The sequence below is a fragment of the Pinus tabuliformis genome, chromosome 3_1, assembly GCF_031772625.1.
Source record: "Pinus tabuliformis cultivar Carrire ecotype Pingquan chromosome 3_1, CPIR1, whole genome shotgun sequence".
Lineage (NCBI taxonomy): Eukaryota > Viridiplantae > Streptophyta > Pinopsida > Pinales > Pinaceae > Pinus > Pinus tabuliformis.
The window spans coordinates 368,454,460-368,478,924 of record NC_142301.1 but is presented as its reverse complement, the minus strand read 5'-3'; the positions used below and the strand labels follow the sequence as shown (position 1 = coordinate 368,478,924).

Sequence of the window (24,465 nt, the reverse complement as noted above, 5' to 3'; positions counted from 1 at the left end):
CGAAACACGTCTCTAGCCAAAAAAAAAATTGTTAAGAAATGGAGATCCCACCGGCCCTGGAAAGTGCTCTGATACCACTTGTTATGCTCTTAACCTGCAAAAAGATACCCAAATACAAAATATGCGAAGAAAGATACCCAGAACATAGAATAGTGAGAGACAACAACAAATATTTTATTATTCAGAAAGCAATGTTCACGGGCCTCTTCGAGGGGGCAACCTCCAATAGAGCAGAGCTCAATTCAAAAATAAGACACGATGCTCCTCGCAGGGAGTCTCTATCCTTTATATATGACTCATACATGCAATACCATGGGTTTTATTAATACCATCTATCTAATACTACGGTCCATTTGCAACTAACTGTGGTCTCGTCATTAATTGCGGGTTAACCACTTACAATTATTAATATGGGCTTTATTAACTCTTGACTATGACTCGATCCCATTACATAAATAAGGGGGTTAGGGTGGGACCCTAACAAAGAGGAAGTTATTGCTTCCATCTCTTAGAGTCAAATCTAAGAAGCCTGTGCATCAGAATGAGAGCTCTAGTGAGAACCTAAAGTTGTCAGATTCTTAGGTTTTTGAAGTCTATATGTTCTCAGAAGAATTCAATTTCTAAGATAGAGTCTGTGAAAATCCAGGAAGCTTTCAGATATCTTCTTGCTTGACAAGTCGCAACATCTGATAAATGCCTAAATAATCTATTTCTGGAAAGGAGCTTAAAAAATTCTCTCTGAATTTGTAAAGAAACTTTTGCATAAATATATGAGTATCCATTTTCTGAACATGATACATTCCGCTTAAGTACATTTTTTTTTTCATGTGTTAAATTTGTCTATTGAGGTAGTATCTGTGAGACAAGAGGTTTTCCGAGGTTTGAGGAACACTAGTCCATTAAAGGGAGGAGGCCGTGTGAAGGACACTAGAGTGTGAAAGTCCAAAAGTTCGTGTATGGGTTCATGTATTAATTACAGAGAAGAGACTCAACAAGAGCAAGGTTTGTATAAAAGTTCATGTACATGATTTAAAACGAATCAACACAATTTTTCCAATATAATTTTTATCGAAAGAAATTTGATAATGTTTTCCAAAAAAAATCACGTAATTTTTCCCAAAATAATCCTCATAATTTTTTCCAAAAAAATCCTCATATTCAAAATAAATATTATTTATTGAAATTACAGAATCTATTAAAGTACTTTAAATTTAAAGAAACTGCAATTTTAGAATGCAGATTTTCAATTTTTTTATTTTTTTTTAATTTATCATCTCAGGCTACAATTTTATGCCGACCAAATTTCAATAATAATTAATTTTTTTTTTTTTTTAAATATTCGATTTCCATAATCCAACCGACAGAAACATGGAACCACACGTCTTCTATGGTTGTTGGATACGGCTGCTTGAATTAAATGCAAACATGGGACGGGTCCTTTACACTGCCCGACGGTTTCTCGGTAGATAAGATAAGATAAGATAATTTTTTTAATGTCCAACGAATGACCACAAAGTAGGTCAATGGGAGGAACTTTTCTAAATAATTCACGAAAATGTTCGCCCTTTTTGTTGTCTGAAAATGTTAATGAAGTCGGTGGATTTTATTTATTTATTTATGTGTGTAAATATATATATATATATATATATATATATATATATATATATATATATATATATATATATATATATATATATATATTGATTCTTTTATAGAACACTCTAATTGTTAAGTTTTCCTCATTTGTATTTTTTCACAATTTTTTATTGGATTAAAGTAAGAACAAGTTATTTAAGAGTGTATTTTTTTATAATGTAGTTTTTACAGTGATATAAAAAAAAAGAATGTGATTTTTTATTGTTTACAACTCAAATTTATCGTTACTCAAATTTTACAAATTAAACAACTTAAACTCAATTTTAAAAGTATCGTGAAAATGATCATTTCCTCATGTTAGACTACTCCTATATATATATATATATATATATATATATATATATATATATATATATATATATATATATATATATATATATATATATATATAATTCAGATTTAAAGCTTGTATACATAATAATAATAATAATAATAAAATTTGAATAGTATAATTTTGGACAAATGTTTTTGGGAAACATCACATCATTAATCACATTGGTTGGTTCGAAATGTCAGACCAAATCCTAATGATGTGATTATTTCCAAACACATTTATCTACAACATGAATCACAAAAGCCTCAGATCTAACAATATAATTTTAGTTAAAAATTATTTATTATTAAATTATTTAAAATATTATAATTTCTTTAATAATGTGTTCTTTATATTTCCTGATGGCATGTTAAGGAAATTTATGAGATTTCCTTGGGGTTGTGCCCACCACCCTAGGACGTGATGGTCATTTATGTTGAGGGATCGTAGCTAGCCCCAAGCATGCATGCACATGTAGGCATGTATGTTGTCTCTATATGGCCCCAAATGTTTTAAATTTTCCCATGTGATGGAGTTTAGGGCATTTGGTCGAGGATTGAACAGAGGCGAGGATAAGTCTTCAATCTTCGTGTTCTTGTCGACTCTTCTAGTTTGCGGTGAATGGTTCCTCCTTCCCTGGTTTGAGTCTATTGGTGCGACAGTGAAGGCAAGGCTTTTGGCTTTCATGCTGAGTAGGTGGCTGTGGAGGATTAATCCTGGGTTCGGGGTCCTTGGCACATAAGTGATGCTCTTGGCACATGACCTAAAGGGGGATTCTCTTTCAACGCCTTGCATAGTGCTTAAGGTTGTCTACCCCCTTTGCTTCTTTAACTGTATTTTCTTTAATGTTGAGGTCAGGTCTATGTATTTATGAATTTTACCTTTGTGTTCGAGGACTAGATATTGTCATTTTGTGAAGTCTTGGATGGTCTTATAGCTAGTTAGAAGTTTATGGGAGGAATTTTCCTTTGAATTTGAATGTTTGGCTTTGTCTTAAATTTCCTTTTGCGTTATCCTGAAAATTTGAAAGTTTGGGCCTGTGTGTTGACCTAGTATTGGCTCTTATGGTGTTTATGGGTTCATTGTAACTTGGGTTTGTTGGGTTTCATGTGTTATTGCTTTTGGTTAATGGTATTGCGGTGGGGGGTTGTTTCTAGGGTTTCAATATCCATGATGTAGACTCCATGGCATCCCCCTCGGTTTGAGGTTCGTGTCATCAGTGTTAGTGATGATATCATGGGTTATGACTCTAGCCCTGGTGTTACATGTCATTTTGTCACATCAGCCCAAAAGGCCTACAAACCAGATCAATCAACATCCATGAACACTTTTTCATAATCCTTTTGCAAAGTCCTAAGCATCATTTCTCTATAAAGTTTGAGTTTCTGGGTTTATCTTCTCAAAACCCATATTTTTAGGCTTAACACACCCTGTATTCTTGTCTGCATTGTTGGGTGCAAGTTGTACACTTGAGCATCAACGTTTCGACACATTTTGCTCCATTCTGTAGGTGTGCTAATTCTAAAAATTTGGAAAAATTAAAAAGTAATTCCAAACCTTCTTCTTCTTCCTTAAACTTCTAAGATGAATTCAACTATTTACCATCTTAAGGTGGATTCAACTATTTACCATAGATAGATATCTTGAATTTGAATGGCCACTTATGTTGTGTGTTTGTCACCAAAGTGGCCCTCCCCTTCCTACATATCCACTAATTTTGTTTTTTCTTTGTAAACAAATCCACTAAGGTCGTGGAACCCAAGGCTTATGGTTAAACCAAACATAGTGCTACAACTCTATTCACATCTTGCAATTGTAGCCTAGAAAAAGCGCCCCCTTGTGACACTCTGTCATACCTTGCAATAGAAGCCTTTGGCCACTATTGTTCCGCCTTATAACACTCCACAAAATCCTTAAATATGGATATAAATCTAAATTCATCAATAAAACATTACCATTATGTTTAAAGAACGACGGAGAAACTATGCAAATTCACACTGCAAATCCATTTTGAATCTTGGCCACCACTCTGAAGCTCTGGACAAAACCCCAGAAAGGTCATTGGATGCATCCAGTAAGATTTTATGGAAATAATTTGCTACATTTGGTGTCATGATAGGGACCAAATCATCTATAGAAAGTGATTTAGAAGTGACAGGACATGTGCCATACTCCACATTGTGCTTTTCAACCAGCATTTGCTCAAATAGAAACCCTAAATTCTTGGAAACTATGGACTCCTCCAACATCACACCAAAATTTGCACAAAACATGGATGTTGCAATTTTCGTTCCTCCCATTTTTCCAAACGGTTCTACCAACATTGGAAATTCCATATGTTTCTCTCTATTATTTTTTCTCCACTAAGTTAGCAACTCCGATGGATCCTCATCATGGGACACGGAAAGTATCCGCTTCATATAGACTTGCATCACTGCAGGTTCTTCTAGAGTTATCTTCTTCTCTACCACTTCCCATTTCTGGCTGCCAACCACAGTCCAGCTCGGATTAGACAAATCCATCTGATACGCTTGAAACTTCAATTCACTAATGACCACTGTAGCAAACCATGGTGAGGCTTCTCTTCAGACTAGTTCAACCCCTTAGATCACATGCTCTCTACCATTCCCAATCAGATCTGTAGTAGAATCTCCACCAGCCAACCGATTCGGGATTCTGTCAAACTTGATTTCCAATCTTTTATGCTCCACTGAGTGCAGCGCCACACACATACTTCCATTGTGAGCCGCTTGATCTCTATCACCTCTTGTCTTTTACAAGAGTCCATCTGCTCTCTCAGAGGACTTAGACTTCATCTCCAACATCCCTAACATTCATGACTGATCTGCATATCTTCTTACATGCTAGTAACGACAGCCCTCCAAAACCTCACTGATCCAGATGTCCTTTTTTTTCTTTTTCTAATTGCATTTGAATGTGGTGGAATAAAAAATAACAAAGTTAAATATATTTAGTTATGCATGTATGTCGAGTAACCCTCTCCAACAGGACCACATTCATATCTTGTGAGATCTAGTGTTGATCACACTTCTGCTATGTGACTCAGGTTTTTAAAACTGCGTCAAATTTGTTTCACCCTCAAGTCCATGCCCCAGTTCAAAGTGAAGTCAACTTTGTTACTTATAAACCCAACCATATCCCATTCATCCATGTAAGGACCTGCGGTCCGAGTTACCACCACTGTGTGAAGTGCAACGAGCTGAGGCTAAGGTGTGTGAGAAAACACATGGAAAGTGCGCATGGGAGTCTTGGTGACGACAAGTTTATACTGTGGGGATGAGTTGGACATCACCCATAGGCCGGCCTCATATGAATTACAATTCAGGCGAAGGTTGGTTAGCGGTCCCGTGCAAAGGGTGGGCCGACCAAGCAAAGGAAAAGAATTGGAAAAGATGAGGGCGTCGACTGAACGAGTTGGACGATTCGGCTGACAACTCGACTCGCCCAACCGCCCATATATATCGAGGGTGTATTTGGAAGCAATGTCATAAACGAAAATCGTTCGAACATGAACATTCAAGCATAAGATGAGCTCAGTCATCGAAGGAGAAGTGCGAAGTGGAAAGGAGGCCACAGCAAGGCATAGGTGAATGCGCCCACTCTACGGGCAGCTCTACGTGGGATAGGCATGCAGACTTGGTGACGGGTGAAGGCGTGGGTTGTGGGTCGTACAAAGGCACCTGCCTACCGTTTGGAGGTACACGCGGGTCATGGATTGCATGAAGGCGCCACCTGTCATGCAAAGGTAAACATGGGTGTGTGTGTGTGAAGGCGCTTGCCAGTTCGGTTGATGTCTCAGGTGACGGTGCGTGAGAGTGCTCGCCCGCTGGTTAGAAGCTCGGGTGGAGGGTGCGTGTCAAGCACTTGCCCGATGGTTGCAAGTGCGGGTGGAGGATGCACGAAGGCGCCCGCTCGCCAAAGTGTACACAAGCTCGGTTGTGAAGTTCGATTGGCGGTCTGTGTGAGGGCGCGCCCGCCCAACTTGGGTAAGGTGACTCGGGTGTTGCACGGTGAACTCGGTTGGCTGCATGAAGGTGCTGCCAAGTGGAAATTTGGCTAAGTATGAAACTTGGGGTTTCCCAAGTATACTTGTAAGATTTGTAATGTTTAATAATATATTGAATTCGGGCAGACTCATTGTTCAGGGAGTTACCCCTCCCTTTATACTATTGTAATCGTCTTGTTTATTTATAATTGTTGTGGATAATGAATGTGTATGGGTGTTAATTGGTATAAAGGATAATAATAATACTTGGTGAAGAAAAATAAAACTAAGTATCAAATGTTAAGGCGTAGTCCATGAACATAAGTATTGGTGAAAAGTAAGTGTTTGGTGGTGCCGCACCTCGCTATAAGCGGTTGGAAGACTACCACAGGTGTAGGGGTGTGACAGTTGGTATTAGAGAAGCTGATTCAAGCATTGAAGGTTGAAGCTTCTACACAACTACACTGAAGTGCAGTTGGTATTAGAGTAGGTTCATAGTGGGTGAAGCTGGTGTATAGTGAAGAGCTGATACACACCTTGACAGTTGGTATCAGAGTAGGTTCATAGTGGGTGAAGTCGGTGTATAGTGAAGAGCTGATACACACCTTGATAGGTGGTATTGAAGTAGGTTCAGGGTGTTGAAGCTGCTGGTTCGTGACAAAGTGGCAGTGGAAACAAGTACTTGCAGGTGAAGGAAGTTGGTTTCACACAAGTGAAACAAGAACTGGTTCAGTTTGTAGGGAAGCTAGTGAAGCTAGTGAAGCTGGTAGATGGTCTATACTAGATCACAAAGAATGAAAGAGGAAGCAGAGATGGCATGTGAAACTCATGTTGTATCGGGTGAATCTAGCCACAATGTGACCGAGTCCTTTATCAAAAGGATACTGGAGAGAATGGAGACATTGGAATCTTACTGGACTACAAAGATGACTCTGGTCACGAAGGAACTAGAGGCTAATGTGTAGATGAGGGAAGAACTTGATGAACTCCGGACTCGGCATGAGTACACTGATCTTAAGTGTACACAACTTGAAGATAAGTCAAGAAGATTGGAGAAGCGAGGGATCGAGGTTTGGTAGAGATCTTGAACTTGAAAAAATCTCTTGATGATGCAAGTGATGAGATCGCGGTGTTGAAGAAGGCCATGAGACATAACTCAGGTGGAGGAGTGTCTCATGTGAAAGTCAAGGAACCGGAATCTTATGATGGTACAAGAAGCGTGAAGACTCTTAGTAACTTTCTCTGGGATATGGAGTAATACTTGGAATGCTTGGGTTTATCCGATGATGAGACAAGGGTGAAATTGGCTACTCAATTCTTGATGAAAGATGCTAATATGTGGTGGAGAAGGAGAATGGATCTGATTTCCAATGGTAGTGCTGATGACATTACTTCTTGGGATGATATGAAGGAAGCTTTGCAAGCTCATTTCAGTCCTCAGGATGAAACATGGGAAGCAAGGATGAAGATTAAATTTATTAAGCAGACAAGGAACCTATAGATATATCAGCGGGAGTTTGTAAGTGTAGTTTTGGAACTTCCTGACATGGCGGAGAGGGACATGGTGTTCAACTTCATCATTGGATTGAAACCTTGGGCACGCAATGAAGTGAAGAGGCGGAAGATAAAGACACTTGAAGAAGCTTTTGCTGCTGTGGATCGATTGGTGGAGCATTATGATGAAGCTTCTGATGAAAATAAGAAGTTCGATAAGCCAAAAGAGAAGAAAAAAGATGATGCTTCGAAATCAGATGAGAAGACGAAGTTGAAGAAACCATTGAAGTGTTGGATTTGTGCTGAACCACATATTGTGAAGAATTTCCCTTCTAGACTGAAAGTGGCTACTATTGCACAATCTAATGTGAAGAAAGAAGAACCTTCAGTGGGGATGATGCAGATTCTTGGAGCTGTTGCTGCTACAGAAGTGGTCTCTCAGAGAGATCCTAAAAGGAACAGCTTGGAGTATGTTCGGATGAAGATTGGAGGTGTGGAGGTACTCACTATTGTAGATAGTGGAGATACTCATAACTTCATGAGTGAGGATGTTGCGAGAAGGATTGGGCTGAAATTTGCACCAGTCAAGGCACAAATGAAGATGGTGAATTCTCCTCCTGATTCTATACTTGGTGTGGCTGAAAGGGTGGACACTACACTAGGTGAGTGGACAAGGAAAGTTGACTTCACTATAGTGCGAATTAACGACTATGAGGTTATGCTAGGGATGGAATTGTTGAAACAATATGATGCTATGATTGTTCCACATTTGAAGAAGTTGTACATTTACGATGGAAGGGAAGATGTACCCATTGGTGTTCCAACCATTGGTGTGACAAAGCCTGATTGTAAACTAGCAGTGATGCAGATGGAGGATGAGAAGCGATTGGATGATGTATTTAAGCAATTGTCTACTGCTGAGGCAAAGCTTACCGAGCAGTCATTGGTTATCAGGATATTATCTAATAGTATCTTAGATTTGTCAAGAAGGCTAGAAGAGGTTGAGGATGATGATGATGAGGATGTTTATGTGAGACCGAATGTCCATGAGGAGGATCGGTTGGCGTATCTGCAGAGGATGGAGATAGAGGATCCTGACAGATGGATTGAGCTTATTGATGAGGGTGAGCCTTCAGGCTCTACTCCCTCTACATCTTCTTAGATGACATAGAAGATGGGCTCATTGTTAGCTGCTCATGACAGCGAGTCCTTAAAACAGGTTGAGCAGGTATGAAAGATGGTGCAGGAATGGTTTGACATTAGCATCATGACATGTTGCAAATGGGATGGAGTTTCCATGGACCTGAGCATGGAAGAGATTCTTGGTGAGTCAAGGATGTGGCAGAGTCTGAGAATGACTGGTGTAGACATAAGGATGTGCATTCTTATGGTTTGAGCATGACAGTTGGACTAATCACCCGACTAGTTCGAATCATGAGGTCTGGAAGAGTGTAGAGAGATGTTGGCATTATGTTGGAGTATCTAATGACAGTTCATAGGATGGGACGACACATGTTGGAGACAGTTGTTTTACATATGTTGCAGGGTTGTTTGCAGTGTATGGACTGGTTGATATCATGGACTGAGGATGAGACAGATGAGATGATGATCTTGGTGGCAGGATGGTTACCGAGATGACTTATTGTCAAGGATGACAATGACTTTAGGTGGAGGAGGATGTAAGGACCTGCGATCCAAGTTACCACCACCGTGCGAACTGCGATGAGATGAGGCTAAGGCATGTGAGAAAACACATGGAAAGTGTGCATGGCAGTCTTAGCAACAACAAGTTTATACGGTGGGGACGAGTTGGACATCACCCATGGGCCAACCTCATATGAATTGCAATTCGGGCAAAGGTTGGTTTGCGGTCCCGTGCGAAGGGCGGGCTGACCAAGCAAAGGCGAAGAATTAGTGAAGATGAGGGTGTCGGCTAAATGAGTTGGACGAGTCGGCTGGCAGCTCGACTCACCCAACCACCCGTATTATGGAGGGCGTATTTGGAAGCAAAGGCATCAACGAAAATCGTTCGAACTTGAACATTCAAGTGTAGGATGAGCTCGATCATCGAAGGAGAAGTGCGAAGTGGAAAGGAGGTCGCAGCAAGGCGCAAGTGAATGCGCCCACTCTATGGGCAACTCTACACGGGATAGGAACGCAGACTTGGTCACGGGTGAAGGTGTGGGTCGTGGGTAGCACGAAGGTGCCCGCCCACTGTTCGGAGGTACACGTGGGTCGTGGGTCACACGAAGGCGCCCGCTCGTCATGCAGAGGTAAACGCGGGTGTGTGTGTGAAGGTGCCCATCGGTTTGGTTGAATTCTCGGGTGACGGTGCATGATAGCACCCACCCGCTGGTTAGAAGCTCGGGTGGAGGGTGCATGTGAGGTGCCCGCCCGAAAGTTGCAAGTGCGGGTGGAGGGTGCACGAAGGTGCCCGTTCGTGAGGTGTAGATGAGCTTGATTGTGAAGTTTGGTTCGCAGTTCGTGTGAGGGCGCGCCTGCCCAACTTGGGAAATGTGACTCGGGTGTTGTACGATGAACTCGATTGGTTGCATGAAGGTGCTACCGAGTGGAAATTTAGCTAAGTATGAAACTTGGGGTTTCCCAAGTATACTTGTAAGATTTGTAAAGTTGAATAATATATTGAATTTAGGAAGACTCATTATTCAGGGAGTTGCCCCTCCCTTTATATTGTTGCAATTGTCTTGTTTATTTATAATTTTTGTGGATAATGAATGTGTATGGGTGTTCATTGGTATAAAGGATAATAATAATACTTGGTGAAGAAAAATAAAACTAAGTATCGAATGTTAAGGTGTAGTCCATGAACATAAGTATTGGTGAAAAGAAAGTGTTCGGTGGTGCTGCACCTTGCTATAAGTGGTTGGAAGACTACCGCAGGTGTAGGGGCGTGACAATCCAGATGATAGCAATTTCATCAAATCACGAGCATCCCAATATCTTCTCCTTTTATAAGACAAATGATGTGTCAAAGTTCACAGCGAAAAAACACATTCAGACATTGAAATTCTATGCTTCAAAATTCACATTTTAGTAAATCATATCACCATTTCTTCTCTTCTTGTATTTATTTATTTTTAAACAAGGTTTCTCAAAATTATGGCTTATCAAAAAAAATATTTTAATCATTTTTATAGTTATTTCTTTGGATTTATCAAAACAAATATTTTAATCATTTTTATAGCTATTTCTATAAATTTGTTGTAAAATTTTAGTTCTTAATTTTTTTCATCGTTTTCCTTTTTTCTTTTCTTTTCAAAATTAGAATTTTATATTATTATAATTTCCATCATATTTATTATTAAATATTATAAGTAAGAATTATTTCCTTAGGTTCCCTTTTTAATGAACACTTTTCATTAAACCACTCTCTTTTCTATTTTCTAGATTACTTTGCTTTGTTATTTTCAGTCTTTATTTACGATGTTCTATGGCTATCGGTCTTTTTCCTTTTTTATCCTTGATTTTCTCTGCTTTTCATCTTGTACTACAAATATAAACATAAATTGAATTCCATATAAAAAAATCACTATCCATCATAATACTTTGGGTCTCCAACCATTATATCCAGTGGTTCTCTAAAAAAACATTTTATCATACATATTGTTGGACACCTAATCCTCTGAGGGTTGGTGTGGAAACTGAATAGTCTAAGGAAGTCTAAGAGACCTTGGAATACGAAACCAATGGTCATATGAATGTACTACAAATTAATAATAGATAGACTCTCATGCTTATCTTAATATTCTGTTGCTACCATGTATGTGTTTAACATGGTATCAGAGCGGGCATACTCCTGCCCTGCTCCAATTTGAGCCACTTGTGTTGTGGCCTCTTTGTGCATGTCAGTTCTGCATTCCTACGGATAGAACTCCCATTATTATGTGCATGCCTATTTCATGCTTCACATTGTCCGACTGACCTCTCTTAGCTAGATTTGTGTTGGGTTCTCTATCCACTACCTCAAATAGCAAAAACGCACCCACCTGGACTCTGCACCTGAACGCTCTGTGTTTGATAGAAAATCGAACGACCTTTAAAGTCTGTGTTGCATGGAAGATTGAGATGACCGTGGTGAGTGCCATGAGTGAAGTAAGTATGTATTGCAGCCATACATATTCGATACATATTCTGCATTGAATGGTATTCTGTGTTGAATGGTAATGTGTTGACTGCGTTTTGGATGAACATTGTGTTGCTTGACATGGAGTGATTGTCATGCGGTATTATTGTGTTCATAATACTGCATTACCATGACTGTTTCTTGGTTAACGCCTCTCCTTCTGTGTTAATACTCCTGACTCCGCACCATAATACCTCCTCTGTGTCAGTGAAATTATCAGTGAAATTGTGTTGGCATGTACACCACAACTGTACACAGTGACTATGGTTGCCTTGAATCATATTAGTATATACATTGTCTAGTTGCCCTTGCTACCACATTAGAGGATCTATGGACTGCGACTTTCTCGTCCACAGGTGACTTCCCAAGAAGCTGGAAGCCAAGATCGAAACCCTTAAGTGGGCCAAAAAGTTGAACAGGCAGAATTGATACTTTGCTAGAGGCTGGAAATCCTTCCAACTTGAGGTCCAGCGAATCAAGCGACAATACACAGTGACCATTGGATCAGTCGAATCAATGGACAAGGTTAATGGAATATGAGCGACGGAGATCTTATCATAGGAGATTAAGTTAAGAAATGGATGGATCACATCAAGGCATGTGTCAACAAAAGGGTGGAAAACATGCAGAATAATGGAGCAATCTTCATAGGCAGTAAGCAATATCTCGCACGCCCTAAAAGCTATAAATGGTATTTTGTGAATTCACGTAATTAACCTGAGGGGTTGACATGTAGCACGAGAAAACCACTTTTCTCGCGCGCTCTTGACTTGTTATGTGTTATGAAACCAACTCAAGAAAAGATAGATCATCGCCTTAGAATTCAGCCTCTTCGAGGGGGCAACCTCCTTTACATTACATAAATGAACAATTCTTGGATGATACAAATGAAAAGACCTCCTTTCTATATATAGGAGTCTAAGGGGTCATAACATAATGAGAGCCGACATAACAATAATAATGTAAGGGCACAATAATAACAATAGTGGGCTTCTATGGGGCACAATAGGAACAATATGGGCACTACATGGGTACGTCAATATAATAAGTGGGTTATACTAATAACAATAAGGGGTTACATTAGTAGTATAGGGGCCTAACATGCCCCTCTCCTTCAAAAAGCGTTGTCCTCAACGTTTGAGTAGTTCTTGATGCTTCTGTATAAAATTCTTGTCCTCCCATGTGGAATATTCAGCGGGTAAGTTCTTCCACTTGATGAGATACTCTAAAATTGATCGATTTCGTAGCTGTCGGGTTCTTGTTTCTGTGACTGCTCCAGGTTCCAATATGATTTTTCCTTCCTCTTTAATTTCTGGCAAAATTGTTTGAATTGGGATCTTTTGCAACTTTTGAATAAGTGGCCATACTTCTTCGTCCTTCTTCCATTCATCCCTTGCTTCGTTTATCCAATCTAGTTGGATAATATAAATAGCACAAAACAATGCTTCCACATCCTCATCCTTGAAGAGTCTTCCCCTTCGGTAAGGTCGCCATTTTTTAAGTGCCTGTTGTTTCGTTTGATTTTGCACCGAAGTGGCATTATCCTTTAAAAGTTGGAGAACTTGTTGTTGATGCTCAATGTGATCTTTCACTGCTTGAACCTTTTTCTTCTTGATATGTCCTTCTATCTCTAGAGTTTGAGGAGTGGTAGTTTCTTTCGATCCTTTACAAGATATGGTCGGATTTATTTCTTGATGCTCGATGTGATCTTTCACTTCTTGAACATTTTTCTTCTTTATATGTCCTTCTATCTTGATAGTTTGAGGAGTGGTAATTTCGAACAATGAATTACAAGATATGGTTGGATTCATTTCTTCTTTCTCGATGTGATCTTTCACTTCTTGCACCTTTTTCTTCTTGATATGTCCTTCTATCTTGAGAGTTTGAGGAGTGGTAATTCTTGCCAATGTTTTACAAGATATGGTCTGATTCATTTCTTCTTTCTCTAGGGTGGGGTCCTGGCGTATATCTTCTTCTTTTGTTGTTTCTTGATCCTTTTCTTCCTCCTCTTCATATTCTATGTAAAATAATTTCTTCTCAGCACACTTATGACCTTTAGTGCATTTGCTATCAAAATTGTAACAAAGCCCTTTTTCTCTTTTTTCTTCCAATTGTTGTGGTGTAACCCTTGTAGGTTGTGGAAGGCTAGGAGAAACAACACTTCCATATTTATAGTTGTGAGGGGTACACTTCCTGATTTCCATAATTTTGCTTTCCACTATGTCACAAAGCCCTTTTACTCTTTCCAATTGTTGTGGTGTTGCTCTAAAGAAGGTGTTTCTCTTTGTATCCTCATAATGTGCTATCATTTCCTCTGTGAAAATTGACCACGTAACAAGTTTTTTACGAGAACAAAGCCCTTTGTACCATACAAATTGATCTGGTTCTAAATATGAAGATGCAATACATACCTTTTGTAATAGTTGTACACCATGTATATAAAAATATTGCTCCATCTGAAGTATCCAATTTACCGGATCCTTGCCATCAAACTTCCTCATCTTGTTTTTTCTTGATTTTAGGAGCTCTACCTTGAAACGACTATAACTCTGTACTTTCAGATCTTTAAGTTCTGAAATTGTGACCTATAGTAGCCCTCTGTGTCCTCTTTCCAATGCCACCAGTCTGATCCAAATTGGATTCTCCAAGAAAGAGTTATGCACAATCTCCCAAGATGACCTGATTATAGACCTTTCCAGAAGAGCGAAGTTGTATGAAGTGCCACGTGTATAATTTTCGATATTTGGTTCTGAAAAAGATATACAAGAAACTAAAGTCCGTTATCTTTCTGTACCTTCTTACAAAATTTCAATCCGATCCCCAGAGAGAAAGTTATGACGATGTTCCCCAGGTCACCTGTTTTGAATGTAATTCAAGAGTCTGTAAAAAGACCAACTTCCTCAGATCATATCTCCGGAAATATCATGTGAAAAGTTCTGAAATTCAGACACTAGTTTCAGCGTGATTTCTTCTCAAATGCATTTTTTTTGCGACTTCTGAAATGTCACAGAAAAAAAGTTATAGCGACAATTCCACGATAACCTGTTTGGAGCAGCGAAACCCTAGAATCCAAAGCTCTGATACCAAATGTTATGAAACCAGCTCAAGAAAAGATAGAAAAGATAGATCAACGCCTTAGAATTCAGCCTCTTCGAGGGGGCAACCTCCTTTACATTACATAAATGAACAATTCTTGGATGATACAAATGAAAAGACCTCCTTTCTATATATAGGAGTCTAAGGGGTCATAACATAATGAGAGCCGACATAACAATAATAATGTAAGGGCACAATAATAACAATAGTGGGCTTCTATGGGGCACAATAGGAAAAATATGGGCACTACATGGGTACATCAATATAATAAGTGGGTTATACTAATAACAATAAGGGGTTACACTAGTAGTATAGGGGCCTAACATTATGCATTGTGCAAGATTTCACACGAGATTACGTGATAACCGTTGGATAAAGCGGGATTGATTGGCAGTGGAGATCAGCCAAGCTAGTTGGCAAGCGAGTGATGCGATAGTCATTCGATTAGACATGTTAGATTTGACAGTGATCATGTCGAAAGATGCATGTGAGTTAATTTAAATTTCAGACGCGATAAGGTTATGAACTGGGGTTTTGATTCCTTTCGATTCTGTGGAAAATTTGAAGGTTTGCCATATACCGAGTAAATTAAATAGTTCTGTCATTTTAGCAGAATAACTAAAATTGAAGGTTGAGGCTAGTTGGCGCAAGTTATTGCGCGATAACCATGGGATTGAGGAATTAGATTGATGGCGAAGATTTAATGCGCCAAGGAGAGCATCGATATATGTGCAAAAGTTTGTGGAATGGAATAAAGGTAAGGTTTAAGTCTGGGCTTCCATGGAGTTTATTTGGCTAAGAACGATTTGGGTCCTCGAACAAAGCTGGACTCAACTGAACATTCTGTGGACCCCTTCACTAATGTACAAAAGTCTATTTCATTCAACCATACATTACACGGTAGAAAAATAGTTTCTGGTCTCTCTGAAAACTGTTAGAAAGAACATCAATGAGAAGGATAAGATTGTCGAAAATTTCAAATACCTCTGCTATGTTAGTGACAATCACAGATCCTTCATAAGTTTTTGGGTACAACCTCCTGAAGAAAGAGTCCACTTGTTCTTTACGTGTTATTCCAGTTGGTACAGGAGGAATATCTTAAATGAAGACAACAAATTATTCTGGTTGATTCTATCTTTAGCTAAGAAGGATATTACAAAGTTGACTTCCATCCAATTGAACAAAGGTAGAGGTAGGTTATCGACATAAGAGCACAAAAGCAGTAAGAACTATTATGTGAATTTCTAGAACAGAGGATATTGTAGTAACATTGAATTGTGAGTGTCTGTTGCTTCTTTCTCATTAGTTAATAGTTGTAATTGGTTTCTTTAAAGTGTAGGTTTGATAATGAAGAAAATGACCAGACTTGATAATGCATTAGAGTTGTTAAATACTCTGATACATTAGAGTTGTTAAGCAGTAGCTCTGTTACCTCTAAACTGGAACGTAGAATATCTCCTCAATTGTGCATTAATTCTCTATTGAAGCATTGAAGTTTGTACACTCGTCCATTGGATAAAACGCTAGATTGTGAACGCATATTGTCAAGTTGATTGAAGGCTGGTGTTATATGTGCATTGGAGCTACAATATATTTGTGAGATGGGATGCATATTAAATATGTTTATATACAGTGTGAGTGTTTAGGAATGTATGTGCATCTTTTTGCATTGTGTAGGTTCCATTCTTTGCTTTGCGCAATTCCAAACCGTGGTATGTGCATTAAACACTAATTTTGGAGTCATATTTATTGCTACTTAGTGCTCATGTACTAGTGTTGTGGGTCAAATATGCCTCTAATATATATTGGAAAGATTATATGATTGCACCAACGTTGTTTATAGAGTTGTCTCTATAAATTGTTAGTGTATTCTCTGCACTTTATATAAAAGAAGTATTTTGTGGAGGAGAGAAGACATTTGTATTGGCTGTAATATTGGTGCATTTGTTGTGAAATGGTTTTAATTGGTGAAGGATTAGAATTCCTCAATACTATGATACACTTAGTGACTAACAACACATTCAAAACTAGCAAAGACCCTCTCTCCAAAATTCGAACCTATCTATCTACAACATGCACAAGAAAACATTATTCTTTTGCAGCTTGAATCTCAACTACAACAAGAAGAATTACAACGGTGGAGTCATCATTCTGAACCTGTTTATGTTCAAAAGATTGAAAGAGGCTCCCATAAACAGCAAGACAATAATGTTATAGTTGATTCAGATCCAGTGCCCAATAAAGTAGCAGAGTTACATGCAGATATAGAAGTTCAGTTTGCACTTTCCAAGCCCATCATCAGACCTTGGGAAGAGCTTGTCAGCAACAAGCACAAAACATGTCTTGGATATGATAAGGAGGTTTCCTTTCATATTCCATATTACTCAAAGCCCATCCAGTTTCAAAGTGCTAGATTCCTTTATGACAATTCACCTTCAGTTGTTCCAGATTATGCTCCTCTTCCACAGCAACAACAACAGATTATGAAATTCTAACACTGTGACCGAGTTGGCCATATGAAATATCACTATTTTGATCTTCATCCATGTAAGCACTGTCATAAAACCAATCATTCTTCAAACAGATGCTTCAGAAAAAAACCTCTTGCAAGAACAAAGATTCATCTTGGATGGATCACTTCTTGGCAAGGGGCATCAACAACCAAGAATGTATTCCAGTAATATGTCAGAACTTGTTTTAGAGTATTGAAAACTCTTGCAGTTGAATTTTCTTCATCATCTCACCTTGTATCTGACATAGGGGAAATGATGGTCATCTACAAGCTTCAAATCCACATCAAGCGAGCCTGAGACCTAACCTACCATACTAGATTCATAGTTGTAGCTAGAGACAAAGATGCGCCTAATCATGCCTTCAGTTGGTGATGCCTCTTCAAAGAATTTGGGACACTTCCTCTAGCATAAAACTTCACCTTTTTGTCATTTTTGGAAGAGTTCCAGGAATTTCATTAAGCATTCCATAGTTGTTGGTCATCCTTAAACCATCACAGGTTGATACCTCCCTTTTCAGGTTGAGGTTCTCCCTTTTATGCAGGGTGAGACCTCCCTTTCATGGTTGAAGGTTTCCTTCTTCAAAACATCAGGAGTACTTCCTCTAGCAGAAGACCTAAGCTTCAAGCCAGGCTTGGAAGAGTTCTGGGAACTGCACTAAGCATTCCAGTGTTGGTGGTCATCCTTAAACCACCTCCCTTATACCAACATTTTAGAGAGCACATTCAACCTAGTGTTGCCATGCATTTTTGCACGTTTTGTATTACAACTCTCTTCATGGACTCATACATAACACTTCAAATTAAGGGGGGGGGGGGGGGGGGGGGGGGGGGTTTGTTGGACACGTAATCCTCTAAGGGTTGGTGTGGAAGTTGAATAGTCTAAGGAAGTCCAAGAGACCTTGGAATACGAAACCAAAGGTCATATGAATGTACTATAAATGTATATCATTTGTTAATAATAGATATACTCTCATGCTTATCTTAATATTTTGTTGCTTCCATGTATGTGTTTAACACATACTTCATTAAGATTTGTATACCTATACTTTTACTTCCAACTAAATCATTATCAATCACCATGTTGGATCTTCTTTGGCTTGCCCATAACTACACCTTTGATGCTCTTGCATCATATACAACAAACTACATAACCGCTAAAAATGAAGTTCCCATATAAACTCTTATTGAAACGGAAAAAAACTGCTAAAATATTAAGCTAGTTATCTCGACTATTTTCTCAAACAAACTATCTAGGATAAACATTTAAACCATTCCCTATAGACGATATTAATAATCACATATTCTTGCATCACAAGTAATTAAATTGTAATTCAAGCTATAAGTTAAACATTACTTCCCAAATAACTTTAATATACCAAAATAAATAAATTATTTACAAATTTCTCCATTAAAAACCCATTCACAATTGTTTTATGTTTCTTCTTCTTTTTGCTTATTCATAATTATCTTCATACTTATATTTAATAATAACTCTTAATTTACCTATCTTCTATAAAAAGTTGTCACCCTTTCAATCCTTTTAAACTTTTTTTAATTTATAATAATATTACTATATAATTCTTTTTAAAATATTACTATACAAATCTTTTTAAAATGTTGATAAAGAATATCATCATAAAAATATACTAACAATATCATTCCATATAATCCTTATTACAATACTAAAAAGAAGTGTGAACATTCAATTTCATAATCTTCATTATAATGCTAATATGAAATGTCTTTATTATAATGTTAATAAGGAATAAGCTCATGGAGATGTTGGATAATCTTTTGTCTATATACACTTTATATATATATATTTGATATAGATTTACATCCTATTCTTATTTTTTTTTAACAATTATGGTGTATGGGTACTAAGTGGCCGCTACATAAACATTAAAGGCAGTTTAATATATCTGATCTAACACCAAACATCGAAGGCAGTTTAATATATCAGATCTAAATCCCAGACATCAAAAGCGGTTTAATATATCAAATCTAACCTCAAACATCAAAGACGACTTAATATATTGTATCTAACCCCAAATATCATCAAAGGCGGCTTAATATATCAGATCTAACCCCAAATATCATCAAAGATGGCTTAATATATCAGATCTAACCCCAAACATCAAAGGCGGCTTAATATATCGAATCTAACTCCAAACATCAAATCAGATTAACATACCTAATCTAACCCCAAACATCAAGGATGGCTAACCCCAAACATCAAAGGGGGCTTAATATATCGAATCTAACCCCAAACATCAAAGGGGGCTTAATATATCGAATCTAACCCCAAACATCAAAGGTGGCTTAACATATCGGATCTGACCCCACACATCAAAGGCGGCTTAATATATCGGATCTAACCCCAAACATCAAAGGCGACTTAATATATGAGATCTAACCCCAACGACATCAAGGAAAATTGACCTCATAACAGAGCAAAATAATTAGTGCAGTGTGGCAATAGTCGCTAAATGAATGCTTGCCCATATCTATTTACCAAAATACATTAAATGCTTTAAATTCCTTGTTGCATTTAGGAATGGTTCGCTCATGGCTTTAGTGATTCCATCTTCAAACAAAAAACTGAATACTTCTCACAAATATGAATGTTGTTGGGGTTGTTTATTGCGATGGTTGAGATTATTATTTCCAACAAATGTGTTAGTAGAATGAATCTTGAGATATTGCATATCTAGCCATAAATACCTCAAACATAAATATTGTCACGGTGTTTATTGCTGTGGTTAAGATTATTATTTCCAACAAATGTGTCAGTAGAATGAATCTTCAGATAGTGCATATCTAGCCGTGATGACAAAGAAAGACCGTTTTATTCCATATAACCGTGTGGCTAATTTAGCGCATCCAGAAAAGTTAGAAACGTTGATCCCAACCTCAAAGATGTTCAAAGGAGATCGAACCATTTTTAAGCCCATAAACAGCCAACTACATATCCTCAGTGGCTGTGATGCTTTATTTTGACCATCGAAATAATCTAAAAGAAAACCCCACAATATAGGTATGTGGCCATTCTCGATTTACAATAGCCGTAGTATAACAAAATTATATCAAAAGCAGGAACGAAAGGCTAGTAATGGAGAACAGTGACGTTGTATTCAACGACCGCATTGCCTGTTTTTGGATCGAACGAATGGGTGTGGGCGAGCGCGTAGCCTCGAGACAACCGAAACAATCCGCTCCCTCCCACAATCGGCATTTCTCTTACTTGATCGAAAACCGCATTCTTCCCCAGCATGGAGAGGGTGCTGCCATTGTACTTTCCACTCTGGATCACAAACGTCGTCGCCAGAAGCAGATGAACTACCTCTTGGCCAGAAGAGACGTAGATACCCTGCGCTCTTCCCACCATTTTGGAGTTGGCTTCCGGCCCTTCCGTCAACCAGTCGTCCATAACTCTCACCATCCCGAATTGAGTAGCCGAAGAGTTGGTGGTGGGACCCGAGGCCACCTCCACGGCCGTCACATTTTTCCCAGCCACCAAATCGTGGAAATAGAAGTGCAGGTGGCTTATCTTCTCCCGCCCTAATTTCGATTTTGCCTCCACCTCCGCTATATGAAGGCATACCAACAACAGTACAGTGGACACTGTAATAATTGCTGCCCAATAACCCATTCTGGCCAACTCTGGAAATAGAATGCCTCACTGCAGAGAAGGAGAAGAGAAAAGCGTATGGTAATGCAAGGGTAGCCCCAGTGCCCACTTTTATAATGTGGATCCGCGTGATGGGGACCCTTACTTTGTGCCACACTCTTGAATTTTTTATGTTATTTCCGTTTCCGGTTGCAATGCCATGACCTTTCAGTCGGTATCGGAGTTAGTTTGTTTAGGGCCACATTTTCTGCCGTATAACGTGACCCAATGGATTTTTAGGGTGCCTACTATCCTGTGAGATCCGTAGTTTTCGGTGTTTTATGTTGTGGGTATCGGAGTTTCATAGTTTACGGCCACATTTCTGGCATGTAACCTGAAACAATGAACTTTTGCAGTGGCTATGATACTGCCTATCCCTTTGTCGCTTTTTTCGGTCAAGAATGATTTGTTTCAATTGAGAAGTTAAAACAGTTTCATCGGAATGCCTTAGTCTACAGTTTTCTTCCCGAAAATATTGTTAAACAGTTTGGGATCTACGAAGGGTTTTTTTGGAAAATATTGATATGAATAATTTTGAAAATCAAGTAGCACCTATATTTTTTCCACATTATTTTTATTATTTTTTATTTTTTCCCATATAATTTTTACCAAAAAATTTCCCATATTCTAAATAAATATTATTTTTTGAAATTACAAAATTTATTCAAAATAAATAATATTCATTGAAATTACAGAATTTATTTAACTAAATGAAAAACTTCAATTTTAGAATACATATTTTCAATTTTCTTTTTTAATTTTTCTCTGGCTGCAATTTTATGCCAACCAAATTTCTATAATAATATATATATTTTTTTAATATCGATTTTCCCATGATCCAACCAACTGAAACATGGAACCGAACGTCTTTCATCGGTTGTTGGATACCGTTGCTTGAATTAAATGCAAACATGCAACGGGTCCTTTACGCTGCTTGGCGGTCTCTTGGTAGAGGAACATGTCTAAATCATTGACCAGAATGTTCGCCCTTTTTGTTGTGTGAAAATGTTAAGGAGGTAGGTAGGAAACAACGCTGCAACACCACTTGGTTAGGTATTTGGAATTTTACATTGCGACTTCGCATGGTTAAGTTTTTTTTGCTTTTGGAAAATTTAATTATATATATATATATATATATATATTTATTTATTTATTTATTGATTTCGTTTTCAGTACAGCGTAATTATTTAAAAGTTTTTTTAATGGGTAAGGATAGGTTTTTTTTAATTAGTAGGGATTTTTTTTTACACTTTTTATTGGAAAAATCAAATTTTTTTTTTGTGATTTTTAGGGTGATTTTTTACTTTTTATCTTATATATGTATAGTTGTAGTCTAACTTATAGATGAAATAGATTTTCTTAAGGAATTTAGACTTCTGTGATCCATAACATTGTTTAGATAATTTTCGGCAAAATCACATAACCAATCTTTTGTCGACGCGTTTCGAACCAACCAGTGTGGTTCATCGTCAGGACAAGTTGAAGAACCAATCCGGCTTAGCTTGAATAAATAGAGTGTGCAGAGACTCAAACGGCTACATTGCCAACGGCTAATTTTGACCTAATGATCTTAGTCAAACAACCAATTTAATTATTAACATTCTTAGAAATAGGTAAATTTGTTAATTTAAATAAATGATTATGAATATCTAAAAACAAATAAATAAAATACATTATTATTAGCTCATATATTAAGAGAATTCATTTGATAATTAAAATATCCATATTTATTATTTAATTATAATGGTCATTATATAATCTATATTTATTATTATTCCATTATTATTTAAATGGTATTAAATTACTATTATTTTTAGAATTTAGTCACATTAGGTAATAGTGTATATATTTAATAATAATTATTTAATGGTCCATTAGATCTTATTTGTTCTTTAAAATATATCATTTTTATTTATTATTTAAATATAATGGTCCATTAAATTAATAAGTTGTATACACTAATATATGTTTAATAACTAATCTATATTTACTCACTAATTTATAATACCAATATTATTAAAAACAAACAAATAGTGTTCTTGTTAAATCATTATTATTCTTAGAATTTAGTTACATTAGGTAATTACCATAATTGAGGGTTGTTAGAGTACATGTTTATTAATAATAGTATAACTAATATTATCGGTATATCATATATTTATTTATAATACTTTCTTATTTATCCTTTAAACCTAATGGTCATTTGGTAAACTAGATCTCCTCTTATAATTCAATTAATAATTTATATTCATTAAATAATCAATATTTATTCAATAATCTGTTATTCCAATAAATTATTAAAGTTAACTCTGTTATTAGGTAATTCTATTATTACTTATACGGTTTAAAAAGAGTTTTTCAGACAATAGTTAAAGGGAATTACAATTCTAAAGTTATAGTAGAGTTAAATATAAAGGCATAAATAATTGAAATTATGGAAGCAAAAATTCTAATCTAATTATAATATACCCAATAGTATCATAAACGGGATAAGGTTAATACAATAATAACCCGAAATTAATTAATAACTTAATAATAACTCAAACCCTCCATAATAATAGGACTAACCGGCCAAAACAAAACTAAAGGAGAGGGAAGACAGAAACCCTAAGACCTAACAAATGGGGAATGAGGAGGCTAGGAAGACAAGGCTGGGACCCAGCAACTACTAATCCTCCAGCCATCATCCCTATAAAGATTGTTCGGCCTTTTCTCAATCTCCAGGGCCTCTCTAAATTTGCGATGGTGAAACTGAGCAACTTTGGCAATGACTTGAGCCTCGTCTATACACACATGATGCATAGTCTTCTCTGCATGCTCAGCCAGGGCTGAGGACTTGGTCCTACCATGTCTTAAGTCAGCCGAATGCTCGCCAATCCGCTGATTGATAGAGCGACCAGTCTCACCAATATAAGGGGTCCCACAGGAACAGGGAATGACATAGACGCCCTTCATGTCCTTAGGGTCAATCGGGTCTTTCACAGACCTGAGGGAGCCACAGAATTTTCTTACAGAATTTGGCAAAACAATTTTAGAAAAGAATTTTTTTTGTTATTTAGAATGCAATTTTGAATTTAACACCTCAAAACCCATAGGGCACTCAATTCTATAGATTAAACAACTTAAACTCTAGTTTTTAAAAATCTTTACCGGATTTTGATTAAAATTAATCTGAAAAATGTGGTGAAAATGATCATTTCCTCTATAAGTTAGACTATTCTTATATATATATAAATTATTGTGATTTAAAGCTTGTATAAATAATAATAATAATAATAATAATATAATTTTAATTAAAAATTATTTATTATTAAATTATTTAAAATATTATAATTTATTTAATAATGTATTCTTTGTATTTCTCGATGGGGTGTTAATGAAATTTATGAGATTGCCTTGGGGTTGTGCCCACCACCTTTAGACATGATTTTAATTTATGTTGAGGGGTCGCAAGTAGCCCCCAACATGCATGCACATGTACGTCTCTAGATGGCTCCCAAATATTTTAAATTTTCTCATGCGATGGAGTTCAGGACATTTGGTAGAGGGTTGAACAAACGAGGCAAGGATGAGT

General features: G+C 37.2%; 1 pseudogene; it reads right to left on the bottom strand.

Moving 5' to 3' along the window:
* Positions 1–20,327: 20,327 nt before the first annotated feature.
* On the bottom strand, positions 20,328–20,876 carry LOC149187240 (dirigent protein 22 pseudogene; annotated as a pseudogene).
* Between the last annotated feature and the right edge of the window lie 3,589 nt (positions 20,877–24,465).